The 21,943-nt window shown below is 44.4% G+C and overlaps 1 protein-coding gene across 2 annotated transcripts in view; it reads right to left on the bottom strand.

Moving 5' to 3' along the window:
- LOC126413336 (tropomyosin-1) overlaps window positions 1-21,725 on the bottom strand; it is a 102,246-nt gene extending 80,521 nt beyond the window's left edge. For both annotated transcript variants that reach the window (XR_007575366.1, XM_050083247.1), the window contains exon 1: window positions 21,569-21,725. The gene's annotated coding sequence lies outside the window, so the exon portion shown is untranslated. The remainder of the gene's footprint in view (window positions 1-21,568) is intronic.
- Between the last annotated feature and the right edge of the window lie 218 nt (window positions 21,726-21,943).

Genomic DNA, 21,943 nt, shown 5'->3' with positions numbered 1-21,943 from the left:
CGTTCACCCTGTAAATGCCTGAGATACACCTAGCGCCGGCCGAAGTGGCTGTGCGGTTATAGGCGCTGCAGTCAGGAACCGCGAGACCGCTACGGTCGCAGGTTCGAATCCTGCCTCGGGCATAGATGCGTGTGATGTCCTTAGGTTAGTAAGGTTTAACTAGTTCTAAGTTCTAGGGGACTAAAGACCTCAGAAGTTGAGTCCCATTGTGCTCAGAACCATTTGAACCATTAAGATACACCTAGCATTAAGCTTCGCTGTATTGGATACATTTCATTATCAGGATTATTTTGTTTAAACATCTTTACTTCGCTTGTTGCCTTGTCCTGGCAAACGTAACTGCACTTAAATGCAACAAAGGATTCTTCGCAGACATGCTGCCGCAGAATACATCACATATCGCGGGAAAACGGTGAAGGTAAAATTAGAGACTTTCGAGTTCATGGGGGGGGGGGGGGGGGGGGGGCGTGAACTTGTCTTCACCAAGTTGATTCATATTCACAGGACACGGCTAGAACTTTGAGATACGTAAAAAGGAAGACATAACTCTCAATCGTTATCGAGAAAACTGAGCTCCAAAATTTTAGGTTGCTTATTTACTTTGTATTTATCGCTGGTGTGCAAAAAGTCCGCAGCCAAGAGATAAAGCGTGAGATCTCTGGATCTAATGTCAATGGTGGTATTATTATTTTTTGTGAGCTGTCTGCACCAATATCCGGTTGATACACTTCGAGATGAGTGGAACGCCGCGAAACTTCGTGTCGACAGAGAACCATTAAAGAATTCGAATCAAGTTTGTAACAAAAACACTGAAAAAAACATGCACGTGCGAAAATTTGGCTTTCATTATATGTGAAGAATGTCGCAATAATTATCGTTTTCCATGTTTGTACGACCAGTATCATCCTGAATTGCGCAGTGCTATATAGGTTATGCATTACATTTGTCACAAATGTAGACAGAATAAAATAAATAAAATGATTATCGCCATTTGATTGAAAGTTATATAGAATCCTTTTCTTACTTCTAATCTCCTTTAACAAAACTTTTTCTCTCTCGCAGGATAAAGACTAGGAAAATAGTAACGAATCATTAAATGTGATAACTTGCAAGGTCATAATTAACTTGTTGCTGGAATTATTTGTGAATGAAAAAGAAAAGAACTACCGACAGTGAAATTCTATCCATTGACGTCGTGCTTATGAAAGTAAGCGCTTGCTCGATCGACTGCCGGTTCCTTAAATACAAGCGGTCCCACAAAGTATATAAGCACGGCTACGATTTTCAAACTTTTCTAGAAAACGGTTGATAGTTGCGTCTTCCTGCTTGCATATGTTGAAGTCCTGTCAGTATGAATCAAATCGGTGAGGGGAACTTTGTACAGTCCCCGTGTCAGATGGAGGCTTACCAACAACCGTTCTTCCCACGCGCTGTTCGCGATTGGAACAGGAAATAGTAAAAGTGACAGCCATACACAACGTACTCTCCACCACACGCCGTAAGGTGGCTTGTGGAGAACAGACGTAGATGTAAACTGAAGTGCCAAAGGAACTGGTATAGACATGCTTATTCAAATACAGAGATATGCAAACAGGCTTAATACGGCGCTGCGGTCGGCAATGCCTATATAAGACAAAAGTCTGGCGCATTCTTACATTGGTTATCAACATTTAAATAAGTTTGAACGTGGTGTTATATTTGGCGCACGAGCGATGGGACGCAGCACCTCCGAGGTTGCGATGAAGTGGGGATTTTCCCGTACGACTATTCCACGAGTGTACCGTGAATATCAGGAATCCAGTAAAACATCATATCTCAGACATCGATGCGGCTGGAAAAAGATCCTGCAAGAAAGGGACCAACGACGACATGTGAATCGTTGAACGTGACAAAAGTGCAATCCTCCCACAAATTGCTGCAGATTTCAAAGCTGGCACATCAGCAAGTGTCAGCGTGCGAACCATTCAACGAAACATCATCGATATAGGCTTTCGGAGCTGAAGGCCCACTCGTATACCATTAATGACTGCACGATACAAAGCTTTACACCTTTCCTAGTCCTGTCAACACTAACATTGGACTGTTGATGACTGGAAACATGTTGCCTGGTCGGACGAGTCTCGCTTCAAATTGTATCGAGTGGATGGACGTGTACGGGTATGGAGAAAACCTCATGAATCCATGGACTCTTCGAGCTTGTGGAGGCTCTGTAATTGTGTGGGGCGTGTGCAGTTGGAGTGATATGGGACCCCTGACACGTCTAGATACGACCCTGACATGTGACACGAAGGTAAGCGTCCTGTCTGATCACCTGCATTCATTGCTGTTCATTGGGCATTCCGAAGGACTTGTGCGATTCCAGCAGGACAATGTGACACCCCACAGGTCCAGAATTGCTACAGAGTGGCTCCAGGAACACTCTTCTGAGTTTAAACACTTCCGCTGGCCACCAAACTCCCCAGACATGAACACTGTTGAGTATATATGGGATGCCTTGCAACGCGCTATTCAGAAGATACCAGTTTTTTTCGGCTCTTCAGTGTAGAGCTCAATAATAGATCGAGAACACACAATGCAGCAGCGAGTGTATTGGAGAGCATCTGAGTCGTTTAAAGCAGTAGTACCTGAAGCTCAAAACTGCGACAGAATCTGTTTCTGGACTTGACACGTCACCACTTCACAGTCACATGTCTTACACGTGATAACATTGGCTGTTGCTGACGTCGTTGTATTCTTCAGGCTGCAGACTGGTTTGATGCAGTAGATGACAAGGTACGCCTGGGGAAACATCTCACCGTTGATGGAATATCTTTGGCCGTTTAAATTCGCAGCAGATACCGCCACACGAGGAAATGCACTGCACTAACCGATATGCGGCGGCCTGTAAAGGCACGAGGCGCTCTCTGGTGTGCACGGAGAAGGAATACGGGAACGGCGGACGCCCCGAGGAGCCGGGATCGCTGACACAGCACTTAAGGACGGCGCCCCGGCGGCGATGCCCTATAAATAAACATGGCGCCTTCCGTGAGGTCGCAAAGAGAAGGGACGCAAGTTCCCAAAGGATGGACGCAGTTCCACAGAATTCGGCAATACACCTTTTCGATTTCAACTCTCGCATCTAAACCTCTCTCATATGCGATTATATGTACTTTGTAGAATTGTGCGCTACCAAAACTATGTACAGTTCGGTATGCTTAGTAGACTACATAAATAACACAGTACCGGTAGTACTGGAAGGGAAAGAAAAGTAAATGAATATGTGAGAGAGAAAACAGGAGCTGACGACTTCTCTTGTTTTTTTTGTTTATTTGTTTCTTTTGCACATAATTAGAAACGCGCATCCTTCAGTGTTAAACAGTTGTATTCTATATACTTACTAAATACAAATTACATTTAGTAAGTAATAAAAATTAGTTGATTGAGTAAGATGTCCGCTCTTATGTAACTAAAGCAATTACTTTCGATGCAAGTACAGTTAAAATGCACAAACATAAAAAAATCTATACAAGTATTGTTATTTTGTGCTCAATAGAACGCTCTTCGTCCTGAACAAAGGTGAGTTCTCTGTTATTACTAATAAGTACGAAAGTTGTTTATGAATAACAGAAACATATTTTATCTAAGCGCGCCGAAATATTGAAATGGTGGTTGATATGTATTTGTTTTGTGTGTTTTTTTAACGTTTTTGAGAAAGTGGCGTATTCAGAGCTGTATAATAAATCTGTATAGTTTTTTATTTATATTTTTATTGCAACACTCCTCTGTTTCGGATAAAATCAGAATTAAACATTAATTTTGCTATAAATACTGTATCTGGAGGTAATGGACAGAAGGATAACTATGTAGAATAGAACTTTTGGCCTTTCGGGTAGCCGTGCGGTCCTAGGCCCCTTGCCATGGTTCGCGCGGCTCCCCCCTCCCCCTCCCCCTGCCCCTGTCGGAGGTTCGAGTCCTCCCTCGGGCATGGGTGTTCGTGTTGACCTTAGCGTAAGATAGTTTAAGTTAGATTAAGTAGTGTGTATGCCAAGGGACCGATGACCTCAGCAGTTTGGTCCCATAGAGACTTACCACCACCAACAACAGCTCTTTTCCGTAGGTTGCACGGCCCTTTATATATCCTCACACAGTTTCTAGATGGTTCAGTGCTTCCGGTTTATAGACTAGAAAAACTACCGTAAAGAGTTACCGTAGTGTAAACTCACATATGATAGTCTATGGTAGCATCGGTAGTTTACACTCCTGGAAATTGAAATAAGAACACCGTGAATTCATTGTCCCAGGAAGGAGAAACTTTATTGACACATTCCTGGGGTCAGATACATCACATGATCACACTGACAGAACCACAGGTACATAGACACAGGCAACAGAGCATGCACAATGTCGGCACTAGTACAGTGTATATCCACCTTTCGCAGCAATGCAGGCTGCTATTCTCCCATGGAGCCGATCGTAGAGATGCTGGATGTAGTCCTGTGGAACGGCTTGCCATGCCATTTCCACCTGGCGCCTCAGTTGGACCAGCGTTCGTGCTGGACGTGCAGACCGCGTGAGACGCCGCTTCATCCAGTCCCAAACATGCTCAATGCGGGACAGATCCGGAGATCTTGATGGCCAGGGTAGTTGACTTACACCTTCTAGAGCACGTTGGGTGGCACGGGATACATGCGGACGTGCGTTGTCCTGTTGGAACAGCAAGTTCCCTTGCCTGTCTAGGAATGGTAGAACGATGGGTTCGATGACGGTTTGGATGTACCGTGCACTATTCAGTGTCCCCTCGACGATCACCAGTGGTGTACGGCCAGTGTAGGAGATCGCTCCCCACACCATGATGCCGGGTGTTGGCCCTGTGTGCCTCGGTCGTATGCAGTCCTGATTGTGGCGCTCACCTGCACGGCGCCAAACACGCATACGACCATCATTGGCACCAAGGCAGAAGCGACTCTCATCGCTGAAGACGACACGTCTCCATTCGTCCCTCCATTCACGCCTGTTGCGACACCACTGGAGGCGGGCTGCACGATGTTGGGGCGTGAGCGGAAGACGGCCTAACGGTGTGCGGGACCGTAGCCCAGCTTCGTGGAGAATGGTCCTCGCCGATACCCCAGGAGCAACAGTGTCCCTAATTTGCTGGGAAGTGGCGGTGCGGTCCCCTACGGCACTGCGTAGGATCCTACGGTCTTGGCGTGCATCCGTGCGTCGCTGCGGTCCGGTCCCAGGTCGACGGGCACGTGCACCTTCCGCCGACCACTGGCGACAACATCGATGTACTGTGGAGACCTCACGCCCCACGTGTTGAGCAATTCGGCGGTACGTCCACCCGGCCTCCCGCATGCCCACTATACACCCTCGCTCAAAGTCCGTCAACTGCACATACGGTTCACGTCCACGCTGTCGCGGCATGCTACCAGTGTTAAAGACTGCGATGGAGCTCCGTATGCCACGGCAAACTGGCTGACACTGACGGCGGCGGTGCACAAATGCTGCGCAGCTAGCGCCATTCGACGGCCAACACCGCGGTTCCTGGTGTGTCCGCTGTGCCGTGCGTGTGATCATTGCTTGTACAGCCCTCTCGCAGTGTCCGGAGCAAGTATGGTGGGTCTGACACACCGGTGTCAATGTGTTCTTTTTTCCATTTCCAGGAGTGTATTACACACATAACGAAAACGTAGTAAGTGATATTTAACTACTTTGTGAGGGTTTCAGAGAGAATAAGTTTCGAGAAGGCTATATGTAAAGTCTGCTGAAAGTCGATAGGTGCTCTGAAATACTGAAGATGAGTATAGTCTGGGTAATTTGCGTGCACCGATTTACCCTGCCTCAAGACATCCGCACAGTTCCTAACTTCGATATTTAACTTAAGATTATACCTCTTTATGAGTAGCTTATGAGAGCATTTTAAATTCTAGAATTTGATCAATAGACATATGAAATACTGAAAATCAAATTTTTGTTGCCACTGGAAGCCATTAGATAGTCAAACTGCATCTTTTCTTTCGTGTTAGCCGTTTAGCGATACAGATTTTTCTCCACTCATCTTTCTTCATCGTTTTCTTCTTTTTTTCGATTTCGAAGCAACTGGACCTTCATCTTCTGGCACTAATAGCACTTCAATAAATGTTATATGCCACTTCCAGTTTGTCACATCAACCACAATGCAAAAGAACCACAAGATTAAGAAGCAATTGCTTCGAAAGCAATAGTAAATATATAAAAAATATACGCAGCTGACCGGAGAAAAATTATAAGAGAATTTATTAATGAAATAAACTATTAGGTCTACAACTTTGCTCCCACCCATTTTTCTCCAAGTTCGAGGCTTTATTCTGAAAAACTTACAAATGATTTACTTTCCCACATCTATAGGGCAGCTTACGAATCCTACGGCGAAGAACTGGGCGTATTTTGAGATCCATGAACTGATTCAATTTTGCACTTGTTCATATGACTGTAAGTTCTGGTCAGCCAGGCCGTGTGTCATTGATCGAAAAAGGTGTTAATCAGAGGGAGCAATGTCTGGAGAATACGGCGGGTGGGGTAGAACTTTCCATTTCAACGTTCCCAAATATGTTTTGACAGGTTTTGCGACTTAGTGTTCAGCTCTGCGACGCTGCAAAATCACTTTCCATGTCGATCTCTGTTCTTTGGTCGTTGGTCTTTCAGTGCTCGGCTCAAACGCATCAACTGCTTTCGGTAACGATCTACTAGAATTGTTTCCGTCGCTTTCGGTAGCTTCGAAAACCTTCTCTCTTCCACCGCCTTCTCGGTCTTAGACATCAAAATCACCGTTCTTGAAGCGTTGAAACCATTCTATACAAATTCTTCCAGTGATAGGAGCCTCACAATAGGTCACATCCATAATTTTATGATCCGCAGGCACAGTTTTCATCATGTTAAAACAGAACATTAAAACCTCCAGCAAACGAGGGGAATTTGGCTCCTAAGGTGACAAATTCAACCTAAAATAACTGTATGATACAATCACAAATCGAATAACATTTTGATGGCGTTATATTTACAAATGCATAAGTTATTCTTTGACGCTTGTGACCTACCACCTGCATCACCAACTGCCGCTACTGCCATCTATTGTTAAACGACGGAAGCAAAATTGTAGCCCTAATACTTTTTTCCTACGTCTCCACGAATCAATAAGAGAAAAGTGGAATGAGTTAACACCTATAATCGGCTGGACTGAACATGAAAGTAATAGGATAGCGATATGCACATATAAAGACGGCGCTAGTATCGCGTACAGAAGTTATAAAAGGTCAGTGCATTGGCGTAGCTATTATTTGTACTCAGGTGATTCATGTAAAAAGGTTTCCGATGCGATTATGGCTGCACGACGGGAGTTAACAGGCTTTGATTTCGCAATGGCAGTTGGAGCTAGGCATGGGACATTCCATTTAGGATATCGTTAAGGAATTCAATATTTCGAGATACACAGGGTCAAGAGTGCGCCGAGAATACCACATTTTAGGCATTACCTTTCACCATGGACAACGCAGTGGCCGACAGCTTTCACTTAACAACGGAGATCAGCGGCGTATGCCTAGAACTGTCGGTGCTAATAGACAAGCAATACTGCGTGAAATAATCACAGAAATCAATGTGGGACGTGCGACGAACATAGCCGTTAGGACAGTGCGGCGAATTTTGCCGTAAATTGGATTAGGCAGCACATGATCGGCGCGAGTGGCTTTGCTACCGGAACGTCGCCTGCAGCGCGTCTCCTGGGCCCGTGACCATATAGGTTGCACCCTAGACGGCTGGAATACCGTAGGATGGTCGGACGAGTCCCGATTTCTGTTGATAAGAGCTCGTGGTAGGGTTGGAATGTGCTAGCCGGCCGGAGTGGCCGTGAGGTTCTAGGCGCTTCAGTTTGGAACCGCGTGACCGCTACGGTCGCATGTTCGAATCCTGCCTCGGGCATGGATGTGTGTGGTGTCCTTAGGTTAGTTAGGTTTAAGTAGTTCAAAGTTCTGGGGGAATGATGACCTCAGATGTTAAGTCCCATAGTGATCAGAGCCATTTGAACCATTTGGAATGTGCCGCAGACGCCATGAAGCCATTGACCCAAGTTGTCAACAAGGCACTGTGCAAGCTAGTGGTGGTTCCATTATGGTGTGTGCAGTGTTTACATGGAATGGACTGGGTTCTCTGTTCCAAATGAACCTATCATTGTCTAGAAATTCTTATGTTAGACTAGTTGCAGACCATTTGCAGCCACTTCATGTTCCCAAACAACGATGGAAATTTGTTGGATGATAATGCGCCATGTCGCCGGGCCACAATTGTTCGTGAGTGGTTTTAAGAACATTCTGTACACTTCGAGCGCATGGTTTGGCCACCCAGATCGGCCGGCATGAATCCCATCGAACATTTGTGGGACATCATCGAGAACTCAATTCGTGCAACAAATCCTGCACCGTCAACACTTTTGCAGTTATGGACCGCTATAGAGGCTGCATGGTTCAGTATTTCTGCAGGGGATTTCCAAGTATTTGTTGAGTCTGTGCCAGTTGGAGTTGCTGCACTACGCTGGGCAAAAGGACGTGTTAGGAGGAATCCCAACAGTTTTGTCACCTCAGCGTGAAGTATAGCCGTTATGATAAGCACCCAATCATCATGGTTATTTACTGAATGTTGGACTAGAGATCTTTTTTATGTTTTGTACTTACTGATATCATAGTATTCAAAACAGCCATCAGGCCCTGCATTCAGACGCTGGTACTCATAATTAGGTAGCTAGCGCGGCTGAGGAGCGTAAACCATCCATTTTCGTTTGCCTGAGAAGCCGTCTCCGGCGCTCTTTGCTTAAACTCAGTCCGTCTCTTTGCGCACTCGAAAGCCGGGCGGTCTTACGATGAAAGGCGATGAAAGACGCCGACGCGAGGCGCAGAGAAAGCAGCTTGCCTTAATCATCGCCGCCTCAGCCCGGATGAGGACTCGGTGTTAAATACTCGCAACGACTCAAGGCGCCGGTCCTTCGCAGAGACGGCGGCAAAGGCTAAACTGTTCATTCCCATTCCTACAGGCGTTCGCGGCTTGAGATAATATTATTAAGGAAGTTTACAACCGCAAAACTGCTTATACTATTAGCTAATTTTTCTTCTTGAACTACGTCTTTAAAACTCCTATCTATTATATTTCGTTGCGTGCTGTTACTGTAGCATAGGCAGAACAAATGTCAGTTTTTACTCGTGAGAGTAAACAGTCAATAGAAAATCAAATGGCTCTGAGCACTATGGGACTTAACTTCTGAGGTTATCAGCCCCTAGAACTGAGAACTACTTAAACCTAACTAACCTAAGGACATCACACACATCCATGCCCGAGGCAGGATTCGAACCTGCGACCGTAAAGGTCGCGCGGTTCCAGACTGTAGCGCCTAGAACCGCTCGGCCACACCGGCCGGCCAGTCAATAGAATTCGTGTGGCTAGTAATCTGATCTTTTTGTAGAATATGCTATTCCTGGCATTGGTGTAAGAGGTTGGTAACAATTGACATGATTTAACGCATTGAAAACATGCCGTGCTTCACTGTATACGATTACTGAACGATTTCTTCACGTCTACAGTTTTCTTACCCTGAGTGTTGCATAATTTTCGGCACAATTAACGCACTGAAAGAGAAACTCTCTCTCCGTCAGATACCGATAGACGTCACAGGACGCGGACCGGAGGGTCATGTGGTGAGCACACAGCTGTCTCAGCCGTCGTCAGTTTTTGTGATGCAAGTCACTACTTCTCAGTCAAGTAACTGAGTGCACCCAGCTTGCCAACAGCGCTCAGCAGACCCGGAGAGTCACCCACCCAAGTGCTAGCCAAGCCCCACAACACTTTACTTCAGTGATCTGACGAGAACCGGTGTTACCACGCGTGCAAGGCCGTTGGCGCTGAAAGAGAAACGATTCCTCGATATTTATGTATGTTAGCGATAATATGAAGCGAATATTTCAGCACTAATCAGTACCTTCAAGTGAAAATGCATCGACATTAATTTTCCAAACGCACACGAGTATAAGTTTTACACTCCCTGCTCCTGGCCAGTTTTTGCCTCTCGAACTTTCTGTTCATAACGTAAATGGAGGACTGCATTTTTCTTAGCGGTTTGAACTTGCTTTTTGGAAACGCAACTGCGTTTTCTAGGCTTTGTCTTCCTCTACAGATTTTTATGTAATACCCTTCCTACCATTAGAAAATTATTCCTTGATAGAGTTTCCTGACAGACTAAAACTGTTTGCCGGATCGGGTCTTGAACCTGGGACCTTTGCCATTCGCTGACAAATGCTCTACTTACTGAATTACCCAAGCACGACTAACAACCTGTTCTTACAGCTTTACGAGATGGAGTTCCGGCGGAAGTAAATCTGGCCGAAGGAGTTGTTAGTCGCCCTTGGATAGCTCAGTGGGTAGAGCATTAGTCCGCGAATGGCAAGGTCCCGGGTTCGAATGCCAGTCCGGCACACAGTTTTTGTCTGCTAGAAAGGTCCATATCAGCGCACACTCTGCTGCTGAGTGAAAATTTTCATTCTTATTCCTTGATGGCTCAGAATGTGTCCTATCAACCTGTTATTTGAGTCAAATTGTGATAAAAAGCTTTCTCCTCCCAAATTCGTTTCCTCGCCTCTTTATTACTTATTTTACCAGCACGTCTAACGTTCAACATTTTTGTAACACTACATTTCAAAAGCTTCTTTTATTTTCCTATCCATATTGTTTATAGTCCAAATTTCGATCGAAATTTTACCGTTGCATTATTCCGTGACTGTTGTCACTCCGAAATAAAATATTTTTTTTTTATAATCGTGCCTAAATTTGCTATGTTCCTAAATTATTTATGATGTCTTGTTTATAGACACCATATAAATTTCATTAACTCCTCAGCGTTTATCATACAATCTAGTGAGATTACAAGAAAGTTTTCATTTGCTTACTTCTCAATATCTCCGTTTACACGGACCCTCTCGCTACATAAGGCACGAAATATTCGACATAATTCTATATTTCCAAGTAACTGAGGTTGCTGGTATAGAATGAACAGGTTATGGTGTATTTTATATTGCTTATCAGAAAGTAAATGGAAACCGCTCACAAGTACTGCAAAACTGTTTATAGAGATAAAATTATGCTGTTGCAATAGCTTGTATCGTCACTTACTAGTAATTACCTACTATTACTGCATGCAGTAAGTTTTCCGATTTTAATTCCGACGCTTGCGAGTTACGTGGTCTCTTTCTAATCTATTATATCCGCCATTTAGTAACAGGCTAATTGCACTGCATGTCGAAACCTGTAAGTATACTTTTAGGCTGTCTGTTATAAAATACAATATTTTTGTGTGTCAGTAAGCCAAAATTGTACTTGTTGTATCTAGGATCAGTTTCTTTGTAGACTATGCTTGCAAATGGACTTAAGGCCAAAATTAGCCAATCGTGCAAGATATAACAAAGTGAATACTGTTGTTAAAGGGGGTAGGACGTCATATGGGCCGACTTGGAGCAGGAGAGGCACCACAGGACATTTTAATTTCCAATGTCTATACTTTTACAAATAAATTCATAAAACTTTAACAGAATGACCAAGAGAGATTTAGGGTTCAGACTCATAGTAGTGGAAGCTCAAAAACGTAACAAAACACTTTTTTTTACATGTGAAATTTCATCATTTTTCACTTACTACTGGCTGCATTTGTTGCTATAAGTACACTTTTCTTCCTAAGTAAGAGAGATTCTTCGATGACTTTTGCAGAGCATGCAAACCATAGCTACAGGTGTATGAAACTCTAGAAGTTATTTAATTTATGAAAAAATGAATGAACTGTTACATTTTAAACTTCATGTTTAGAAAAAAATTCAAGTTTTATAGTTAATTATCTCATTTTTTTCCACAGTTTTTTAATAGATTTGGAAAGTTCTAGAGTTTCATACACTTGTAACTAATGTTTGTACGCTATGAAAAATTCATCGAAGAATCTCTCTTACTTAGGAAGAAAAGTGTACCTATAGCAACAAATGCAACCAGTAATAAGTGAAAAAATGATGAAATTTCATAGGTAAAAAAAGTTATTTTGCTACGTTTTTGAACTTCCACTGCAATCAGTGTGAGTTCTCAATCCTTCCTGGTCATGGTGACAAAGTTTTATGAATTTATTTGTAAAAGTATAGACCGTAGAAATTAAAATGTCCTGTGGTGATTCTCCTGCTCCAAGTCAGCCCGTTTGGCGTCCTACCCCCCTTAAGGTAAGGCCACCTTTGGTGGCTGGTTTTCTCTATGTGTGTTGAGTCATTTACATACTTTCAATTATCAGCGATCTTTAACAGCCGAATGGGCTAGTGCCCATTTGGCCTACTATGGTCATTTCTGGTCAGTCTTTTATTGAATTATCATCTCTTACAATGGATCTAGGGACACTTATCTACCGCCATTTTTCTGGTCCTAAGGGCCCTGCGTATTCCAGATGCCTTGACGTTGGTTTTAAACGATCGATCTTTTCTAGCAGTCTCCTGGTCCTCTTTCTTTTTCGTATTTGTTTTTCTTATTGTTCACGAACTGTTGTCATATTAAGTTCAATGTGCACATCTACTGTGCGTTCCCAGCATGGTACCTTGAGAATAATCCGGAAGGAACAGTTTTCAATTGTTTGTAGCATTCTTATATTAGTATAGCTGGTCGTTCCTCATGTGGTACATTCTTACGACATTGTTTGTAGTATTGTCGTTTTGTGCAGTATGAAATTTGTGTGTACTCATTTCTGAACTTGCAAGAAACGTGTAAAGTTTATGAATTAGCCTTATTACCGTGTCTTTTTTGTTATTAATATTATCTTTGTATATTTACTATCGAGTATTATTCCGAGATATTGTACATGGTGTGCCCAATTAATGTTCATGTTATTACTTTATAATGTCTCTCTTACATTCGCTCTTTTTATTGTAAATAGGATGGATTAAGTTCCTTCATGTTAAATCTTATTCAATGTAAATCAGTGGTATGATATTTACTGGGAAACTGATGTGTCCCTGTGTGTACGAAGAAAAATTCTGCGTCTGAGAATTTAACAGTTGCGCTTAAAGCGGTAAGGGCACCGCAGCACGACACCCGGTACTAGTGGGCAGGGAGTGTTCACCGGGTAGCGAGCACGCAGGCGCAGCGCGGCTAGCGGGGCTATACGGCGCTGTCTCCCCTGCGGCAAGCTCTGCAATCGAGGCCGCCGAAGAGGTCAGCCGTCCCCAGAGTCCCCAACAGAATCTGGGTCACCGGGGCCTCGTCTGCAGGGACTGCTGGCTGGGGAACTGGGGGGACCGTGACGCACTTCTACCAGATCTGCTTCGTGTACTCCTTCCCGAGGGTATTCTTGAGCAAATGTTTGAATCGAAGCAAAACAAAACTACCTAGAAATTCTAGATTGGAGCATTTTACGAATTTTCGTAGCCGTGTGAAGAGTGGGGAATGGACAAATGGGGTAGGGAAGTGACTACCGTGAGGGCTAGTTAAAAAAAATAAATAAAAAAAGTTTAACTGCTTGACAGTAATTAGTATCATTAACGAAAACTCAATTACGAAATGGATTCGCAAATCGTGAATACGTATTGACGTCAGCTGTACATTTTATTGATGACACGTGAAAATTTTTGCCCGATCGTGACTCGAAACTGGATTCCCTGCTTATCGTAAGCGGTCGCCTTAACAATTTTAAATATCCGTGCAAGCCCGCCGGACCGACCCAAATTTCGGTGTGTCATATATTCCCTAACCCCTATGCTCGCCCTTTGGGATCCCACAGACGGAGAGAAATTTTTTTTAATACCGCCATTCTAGCCTGTCAATATGGTTTTTTATATATTTACAACAGCTGTGAATCGCCAAAACACTGTCTGTTCCTTCAGACAAGCGTGCTGTAATATACAGGCACTGTATAAACACAGACATTGTGAAAACCACTAGAAAACTTAACAGGGATTTGAGGGAAAATTCTTGTCCGAATTTTCATAGCCAAACGAATGGTGGGATATGGACAAATGAAATATCAAACTGACCAGCATGAGGTCTACTTTTTAAAAAGGAAAAAAAGAGTTTAATTGTTTGAAATTAGTCACGGTAATTAAGAAGAACCATATCAGTGGTTTGAGAAGAAACTGAAATATTTTACGGCTAACAATGTAAATGAAGTGTCAAAAAGTTAGTCTCTCCAAGGCCTAGTGTTTCACGCATAGTAAGTTACATCTGTTTGATACTAAACTGTCGAAAGCGCTTCCTTCGAATCAAACAATATATTCAGGTCATTTCGAGAACAGAAGACGCTTTGAGGTAAATGAAGTGTCAAAAGGTTTATCTCTTCGAAATGTAACTGCTTTATGCATAAAACGTTGCATTGGTGTAGTATTTACCTTTCAAAAAGGCTTCCTTCGAAAGAAGTACTAAATTCACGTCACTTCGAGAAGTTGCTAGGAGAATTTTTGGAAAAGGAACGGTCAAATGTTGTGTGAAATGATTTGTCTAAAAGTGAGAAATAAAATAGATAATAGGAAAAATTGACGCTCTTTTTTATGGTGCTGGAAGGCATGTACAGCAAATGAGGTGCTGACTGAGAATCTAAAGTTCAGTTTTTAACATCTGCTATACATGTTAACAAGCATCATTGAAACGCACGTCAAATGTTTCTGTAGTTATGTTATTTCTTTCTTACCCATACCCTGTCACATGAGTAAGTTCCTACAGCGTGAAATCGATCCGGGATCGAGTCCCAGTTTTAATCTGACAGCAAGTTTCAAATGGGCGCACATTCCCTTGCAGAATAAAAATTCATTGTGATCATTTTATTTCAGTGAATTTATTTAAACCGACACTGCTTATTTTTTATGTGGGAAGAGGTTAAAGTAGGAAAATAAATTTCTAGAGAGGCCTTCAGAATAACTAATGGACTGAATCAAGCCTCCCACACCCTTTAAGATCTATGAGCAGAAAACTCTGATTCTGTGGTGTAGGAAGCTCATGGGCGTGGGGATTTCGGTAGGGAATCAATGTATGTACACGCTTTTCTATACTGAGGACCGCGTCATTGCTGCAACCTCCTGGAAGGAGACGAAGAGGAAGACCACGGAAAGTGTGGCTAATTGATATCCAAGAAGCGATGGAGAGAAGAGGAATTGAAGAGTATGAGGACGAATGGCGAGATCGAGGCATTTAGCCACAGAGATGCGGGATGCAGCGACAGTTGTAGGATCCCCGTAACAAGGATAGAAGGAATGGAAGCGTTTACAATCTGATATACAAATGCCCTTCATGTCTAGTATGGCAAGATGCAACTATACAAGAAAGTTGCACATGAAACAGCATGCATATGCTTAAGGAGTTGTTGGAAGAGTACGGATAGTGAGTTTCGAAAATTTATTTTGAGAAGACGGGATATCTTATTTAAGTGTATAAAGAGTTTAAGCACCTGTCACGTGTTGGTAGATGTGACAGAGATATCCGACAACGGATCACGCAGGGAAGGGCTGCTATCCAGAAATTAAACCCTGCACTTTGGTCTTGAAAGACGAGTTTAAAGGCTGAAATTCATTAATATAAATCCATCGTGGAACCAATGACAACCTAGAAATTGATCAGCTGAGAAGAGCCTTCAGAGTTTCCGACATTAAACACATAAGAAATGAGGAAACAAGAGAAAGGGCATAGACGCACTATATAGTATTACGAAAAAGTAGAAAAAAGGTAGCTAGGATGTTTTGGGCAAGTCAAAAGAATGGATGATGATGAATGGAGAAATCAAAACATTTGGCGACAGAGATGCGAGATGCAACGATAGCTGTAGGATCCCTGTAACAAGGAAGGAAGGAAGGGCAGCGGTTTCAGTTTTATACACCGATGACCTTCAGATCCAGTGCTGCAAGAAGCAACTACCCAAGAAAGTTGCACAAGAAACATGATAAAATAATTACCGTGCTACACTACTGGCCGTTAAAATTGCTACACCACGAAGATGACGTGCTACACACGCGAAATTTAACCGACAGCAAGAAGATGCTGTGATATGCAAATGATTAGCTTTTCAGAGCATTCACACAAGGTTGCCACCGGTGGCGACACTTACAACGTGATACACAAACAGCAGTTGACCGGCGCTGCCTGGTGAAACTTTGTTGTGATGCCTCGTGTAAGGAGGAGAAATGCGTACCACCATGTTTCCGACTTTGATAAAGGTCGGATTGTAGCCTATCGCGATTGCGGTTTATCGTATCGCGACACTGCTGCTCGCGTGGGCCGAGATCCAATTACTGTTAGCAGAATATGGAATCGGTGGGTTCAGGTGGGTAATACGGAATGCCGTGCTGGATCCCAACGGCCTCGTATCACTAGCAGTCGAGATGACAGGCATCATATCCGCATGGCTGTAGCGGATCGTGCAGCCACGTCTCGATCCCTGAGTCAACAGATGGGGACGTTTGCAAGACAACAACCATCTGTACGAACAGTTTGACGACGTTTGCAGCAGCATGGACTATCAGCTCTGAGACGATGGCTGCGGTTACCCTTGACGCTGCATCACAGACAGGAGCGCCTGCGATGGAGTACTCAACGACGAACCTGGCTCTCTCTACAGCATTATGATGGTCGCATCCGTGTTTGGCGACATCGCGGTGAACGCACATTGTATGCGTGTATTCGTCATCGCCATACTGGCGTATCACCCGGCGCGATGGTATGGGGTGCCATTGGTTACACGTCTCGGTCACCTCTTGTTCGCATAGACGGCACTTTGAACAGTGGACACTACATTTCAGATGTGTTGCGACCCGTGGCTCTACCCTTCATTCGATCCCCGCAAAACCCTACATTTCAGCAGGATAATGCACGACCGCATGTTGAAGGTACTGTACGGGTCTTTCTGGATACAGAAAATGCTCGACTGCTGCCCTGGACAGTACATTCTCCAGATCTCTCACCAATTGAAAACGTCTGGTCAATGGTGGCCGAGTAACTGTCTCGTCATAATACGCCAGCCACTACTCTTGATGAACTGTGGTATCGTGTTGAAGCCGCATGGGCAGCTGTACCTGTACACGCCATCCAAGTTCTGTTTGACTCAATGCCCAGGCGTATCAGGGCCGTTATTACGGCCAGAGGCGGTTGTTGCGGGTACTGATTTCTCAGGATGTACGCACCCAAATTGCGTGAAAATGTAATCAAATGGCAGTTCTAGTATAATATATTTGCCCAATGAATACTCGTTTATCATCTGCATTTCTTCTTGATGTAGCAATTTTAATGGCCAGTAGTGTAATTCTCTATAATGAACTTTTTACGTGTAACCAACACTGCCTGAGGTGTTTTATTCGAAAGTGAAAGCAATACAGTTTGTATCATAGTCCCCGTCTAACTACTCCCCTTACCTCTTTTTCCCCCTCCCCTCCCCCCTCCCCGCAGCCACCCACCCCACGCAGTTTAGTGCTATGTACTGTTAGTGATCACCTACTGTTAGCTACGCTGCGTACACGTATTAGAGTCTAAACACGATGGAATAACAACTTGAGCTTTTTGTTCCGCCGCAATGTGTTTGACGGTTTCTGCCCGCCAGAAGCCATACGCGGACCTGCAGCCACGCCCGGTATGAAGCGCGGCTATTATGAAGGCGGACGCGGGAGAGCGGCTATCTTTAGCGCCTCTGCGAGCCCGGCCGTCCCAGACACCCGATAGCGCCAGCACCGCGGCTCTGACCACGACCACGTCCTCCATACCACCGTGGTGGCCAAAGTGCGAACAGCTGACCAAAGAGGCTCTCTCATTAGACTGCATGATGCGCATACGGAAACTACTAGGAAAGATTAGGATGCATCAAATTTCCCTTACACCTTTCGCGAACAGAACAGAAAAGGAACGGACGAATAGTGTGACGATAAATCTTGCACCTCCTCTATACAGTAGCGTTTGGTGCAGATAGTATGTTTTTTTTAAAAAAAAATAATTTATTGGCTTTCGGGGCGTGTCCATACAGCCATCTCATTAGTGGAATGTCAGTTACGACAATGCGAATGTCAGGACAACACGATACCCAGTCCCCAGCGGAGAAAATCTCCGACCAGACCAGGAACCAAACACTGGCCCTTTCGGTTAGCAATCCTCCGGACTAATCGCACAGCTACAGAGATGGACTGGATATTATGTTTCGGTAGATAAATATAGGCTGTTGGAAAGGCAATGATTTGAATAAGGTCCCATGTCCTGGTGACGTGCGTCCGTCGTGCTACAGGAACAAACATGTAAACACCAAGCGTGAATACTGCAAGTTCGTTGTTTACTTCAACGCTGGGTGTTATTATCTCATCAGTATGTTACAAAAGTTATATTTACTAGTGTTACAGATAACTGTTATCGCCCCTTAGAGCAGCTGACACAGCGCACTAGAAGATAATTTTAACTTGTTTCTTCACGTATCTCAGAAACTGTACGTCTCTGAACACTGTTTTCCTTATACCGGGCCCGCCATGGTGGCCGAGCGGTTCTAGGCACTACAGTCTGGAACCGCGCGACCGCTACGATCGCAGGTTCGAGTCCTGCCTCGGGCATGGATGTGTGTGATGTCCTTAGGTTAGTTAGGTTTAAGTAGTTCTAAGTTCTAGGAGACTGATGACCTCAGAAGTTAAGTCCCATTTGAACCTTATACCGGAAGTGCTTAACCAGCAAGGTATGCAAGAGCGCTACTTCTGCAAGGTATGCAGGGGAACTACTCCAGTAAGATATGCAAGAGGGCTCGTCTAGCAAGGTATGCCTTACGCTATTCTAACAAGATATGCGAGCGTGGTAGCCTTGCAAGGTATGTGGGAGGACTAGTCCAGCAAGGTCTGCAAGAATACTAGTCTAGCAAAGTATGCAGGATGGATAATCTAGCAAGATATACAAGAGTGATAGTCTTACAACGTACGCAGGAGAAACATTCTAGCAAGTATGCAAGAGTTTAGCAAAATATGCAGGAGAACTGTTCTAGAACCGTATGCAAGAGTACTAATCAATAAAGTATGTGGGTGTGCAAGTCCAACAAGGTATATGTGAGTACTGTTTCACATAGGGAGCCAGGAATGCTAGTCGGCTGGGCATTTAGATGTCCTAATCCGGCAAGGTGGAATGAACTCCAAGTCAGTAATGCTAACTCCAGCAAGGTATACAGTAGACCAGTGAAACGAAGGAGAGGCACTGGTAAACTGAAGCAGTGGAGGTCGTATGTGAGCCGTATAGGCTAGCTTAGGGGGTAAGAGCATGGCAACGCTTCAGGTTCGAACATCCGTCCAGTAGGCAGCTTTACTCTGTCTGGAAGTTGCAAAACAGCGCAGACTCCGCCGCATAGTAAATGTTTATTGTGATTTTATCCACGTAGGGTGCTCTATACGCTATAGGAATATTCAAGGCAGAATTTCAAATACTGTGAATACGTAGATACAGTTATCGCTGAGATATCAGATAACATTCTCGTCGTTTCTATGAGTTCAATCTCTGTCAGGGCATACAGCGTCTGAGTGCGGGAGATCACAAATTTTCAACGTACGTTTCATCATTTCTGTAATCTTTATTGTCTTAATATCGGTATGATAATCAAATTGTATGGGATAGTGTTTGTAGACCAACTGTACTTTTATGATTTCTTTGATCTTATATTTTTATTTACTACTGTACAATTCGGACATTTATGCCCTTTATCTTTCCTGTTTAGACAAGCAGTGAAGACATGTCAAACGTGATCCACAATATCATCACAGTGTGTGTTACATACAGTCAAATTTAACTTGTTACTGATCATCAATTTCATGTGCACAGTTTCATGGCGACGCTATTGCATCCTAATTTTCAGATATTTAGTGTAATGCTTTTTAACGATTGGATAAACGCCGCGTTTGCCACATCTTTGCCTCCTTGAGCTGGTGTTTAGTCTTTTAGAAACTGTACTTTTCTTCCTGTGTTCTTCGTTAATAGGCAATGTACGTCACTGCCCCACATTACATATCTTGCAGACTGGTAGCGGTGTGGATATGAAGTAGCGAACTAAATATATTTTTTCATTCGTACATAAGAGGCTGCAGATTTCTAGATACTTTTATGATCAAATTATTATCAGTTATACCCTTTAGGGCATTTATATTAAATGATTGTAATGTTAGTGGTACAACGGAAACTATGTTGATATTATCGTAGACATCATGAAACGCTCACCGCTTAACAATAGTACTATGCACATGAAGGATGACAGGTTATGATCTTCTCGTGGCTCTTCATCCTTTATCACTTGTCTTGGACATAACAAAATCTAATTTTTGTTTGTAAAACAACTTAGCTGATGGGTAACAAATTTAAGATGCCCTTTCGTGCGTCAAAATTCGTCGCAAGGAATACAAAGTTGTAGCACTAGAGTGGTAGATTATATTGCTTCTAACAGCATAGTGTGCTATGGCTATTTTACAGCATGACACAGGTGTTACTGGTACAAGTGATATAAGAAATGCTCTTGAGGTACTGTGCAGCGGTGGTAACACGGTTCCCGTCAGATCCAAAGTCAAGAGCTATCGGGCTTGGCTAGTACTTCGATCGGCCACCGTCGAGATCTGTTTGGAAGCCCTAGTGAGGCCAATCGAGGAGCTACTTGATTGAGAAGTAGCAGATCCGGTCACGAAAGCTGATAACGGCCGGGAGAGCCGACCAGCTGCCACTCCGTTTCCGCATCCAGTGACGCTTATCGTCTGAGGATGACACGGCGGTCGGTCGGTACCGTTGGGACCTGCGAGGCCTATTCGGACGGAGAGAGCTCTTGAGGTACAGCTAATCATCCGATAATCCTCGTTGCAGGCACTTTAACGTACCACTTCCGACGGTGTTTGTATTCGACCTTAATGCTAGAGCCTACCTAGCACTCCGAAGTTGCACACCCACTGATTCTCGCCTTCGTCTTCCGAATTCCACTCGCACTAAGAGACATCACTGTACTCCATTATATTATAATCTTCGGCTGCACTTTGTCCATAAAATTTAGGTTACATCAACTGGATTTCGTGGTTAAATGGCTTCGTCCCTATCTAGTTCAGGCACGATTTGGCATTACCACATATCTTGTTTTCACATTATGTCACTTTGCAGGTGATAAATCATCAAACTTCCGCTCATTCTGGTGCCCGAAGGATTGCTTTCGCGGTACTTACTTCAAACTGGGGAATCAGATGACTAGTAACTAAACGGCGAACCAAAACAACTTAACTTCTATCAGTGGACTTGCCATCGGTCAGCTTCACATAAATCATGACCAGACGTCTATGTTATTGTCTCAAGTTAGTTTGCTCTTCCGTCAGGCACGTTGTCACAAGGAGATAGGAGTTGTGTATGTTAGTCTGGCGCTGGGCCGCACAGCTGCGTGGTTTGTTGTTACTCCTCTGCGATGGAACACGTTATCCTCAATGTGCAGAGCGAGGCTGGACATTTTGCGCAGAACTCGTCGCCGCGGGGAGGAAGTCGGTTAGCGGTGGCTGTTAGGAGCGAGGTCTTCTGGTTAGGCGGCGGCGCGAAGACACCTGTTACTCACCAGAGCAGCGGCGGTGCCGGGGCGGACGAACAAGCGAGTGGCGGCCGACGCAGCGTCTTGGGGCGCACTGCTCAACACCGGAGAAGGCCCGGGCGGACCCGGCAGGCCGCTCCAAAAATGGGCGCGCCGCCCTCAAAAGAGGGGCGGAGAGGGGGAGGGGCGGCTCGGCCGGCGCCGACGCGACTCCGACGTCGACGGGCGACGCCGATTTGGAAGAGGCTTTAATTTCGCGGCGCCTCCCCCACTCCAGAGCCGTGGCGGCCCCACTTCTCTCCTCCACGAAACCAAAATGTCTCCACCCCCTCTCCCTCGATCTCCTCCCATCATCCCCACCTCAGCCTCAGACGCCCACGCACCTGCCATTCCCACACGTTG

The sequence above is a fragment of the Schistocerca serialis genome, chromosome 7 (assembly GCF_023864345.2).
Source record: "Schistocerca serialis cubense isolate TAMUIC-IGC-003099 chromosome 7, iqSchSeri2.2, whole genome shotgun sequence".
Lineage (NCBI taxonomy): Eukaryota > Metazoa > Arthropoda > Insecta > Orthoptera > Acrididae > Schistocerca > Schistocerca serialis.
Note: the sequence above shows the minus strand (reverse complement) of the source record. Positions and strands in the feature narration are given on the sequence as shown.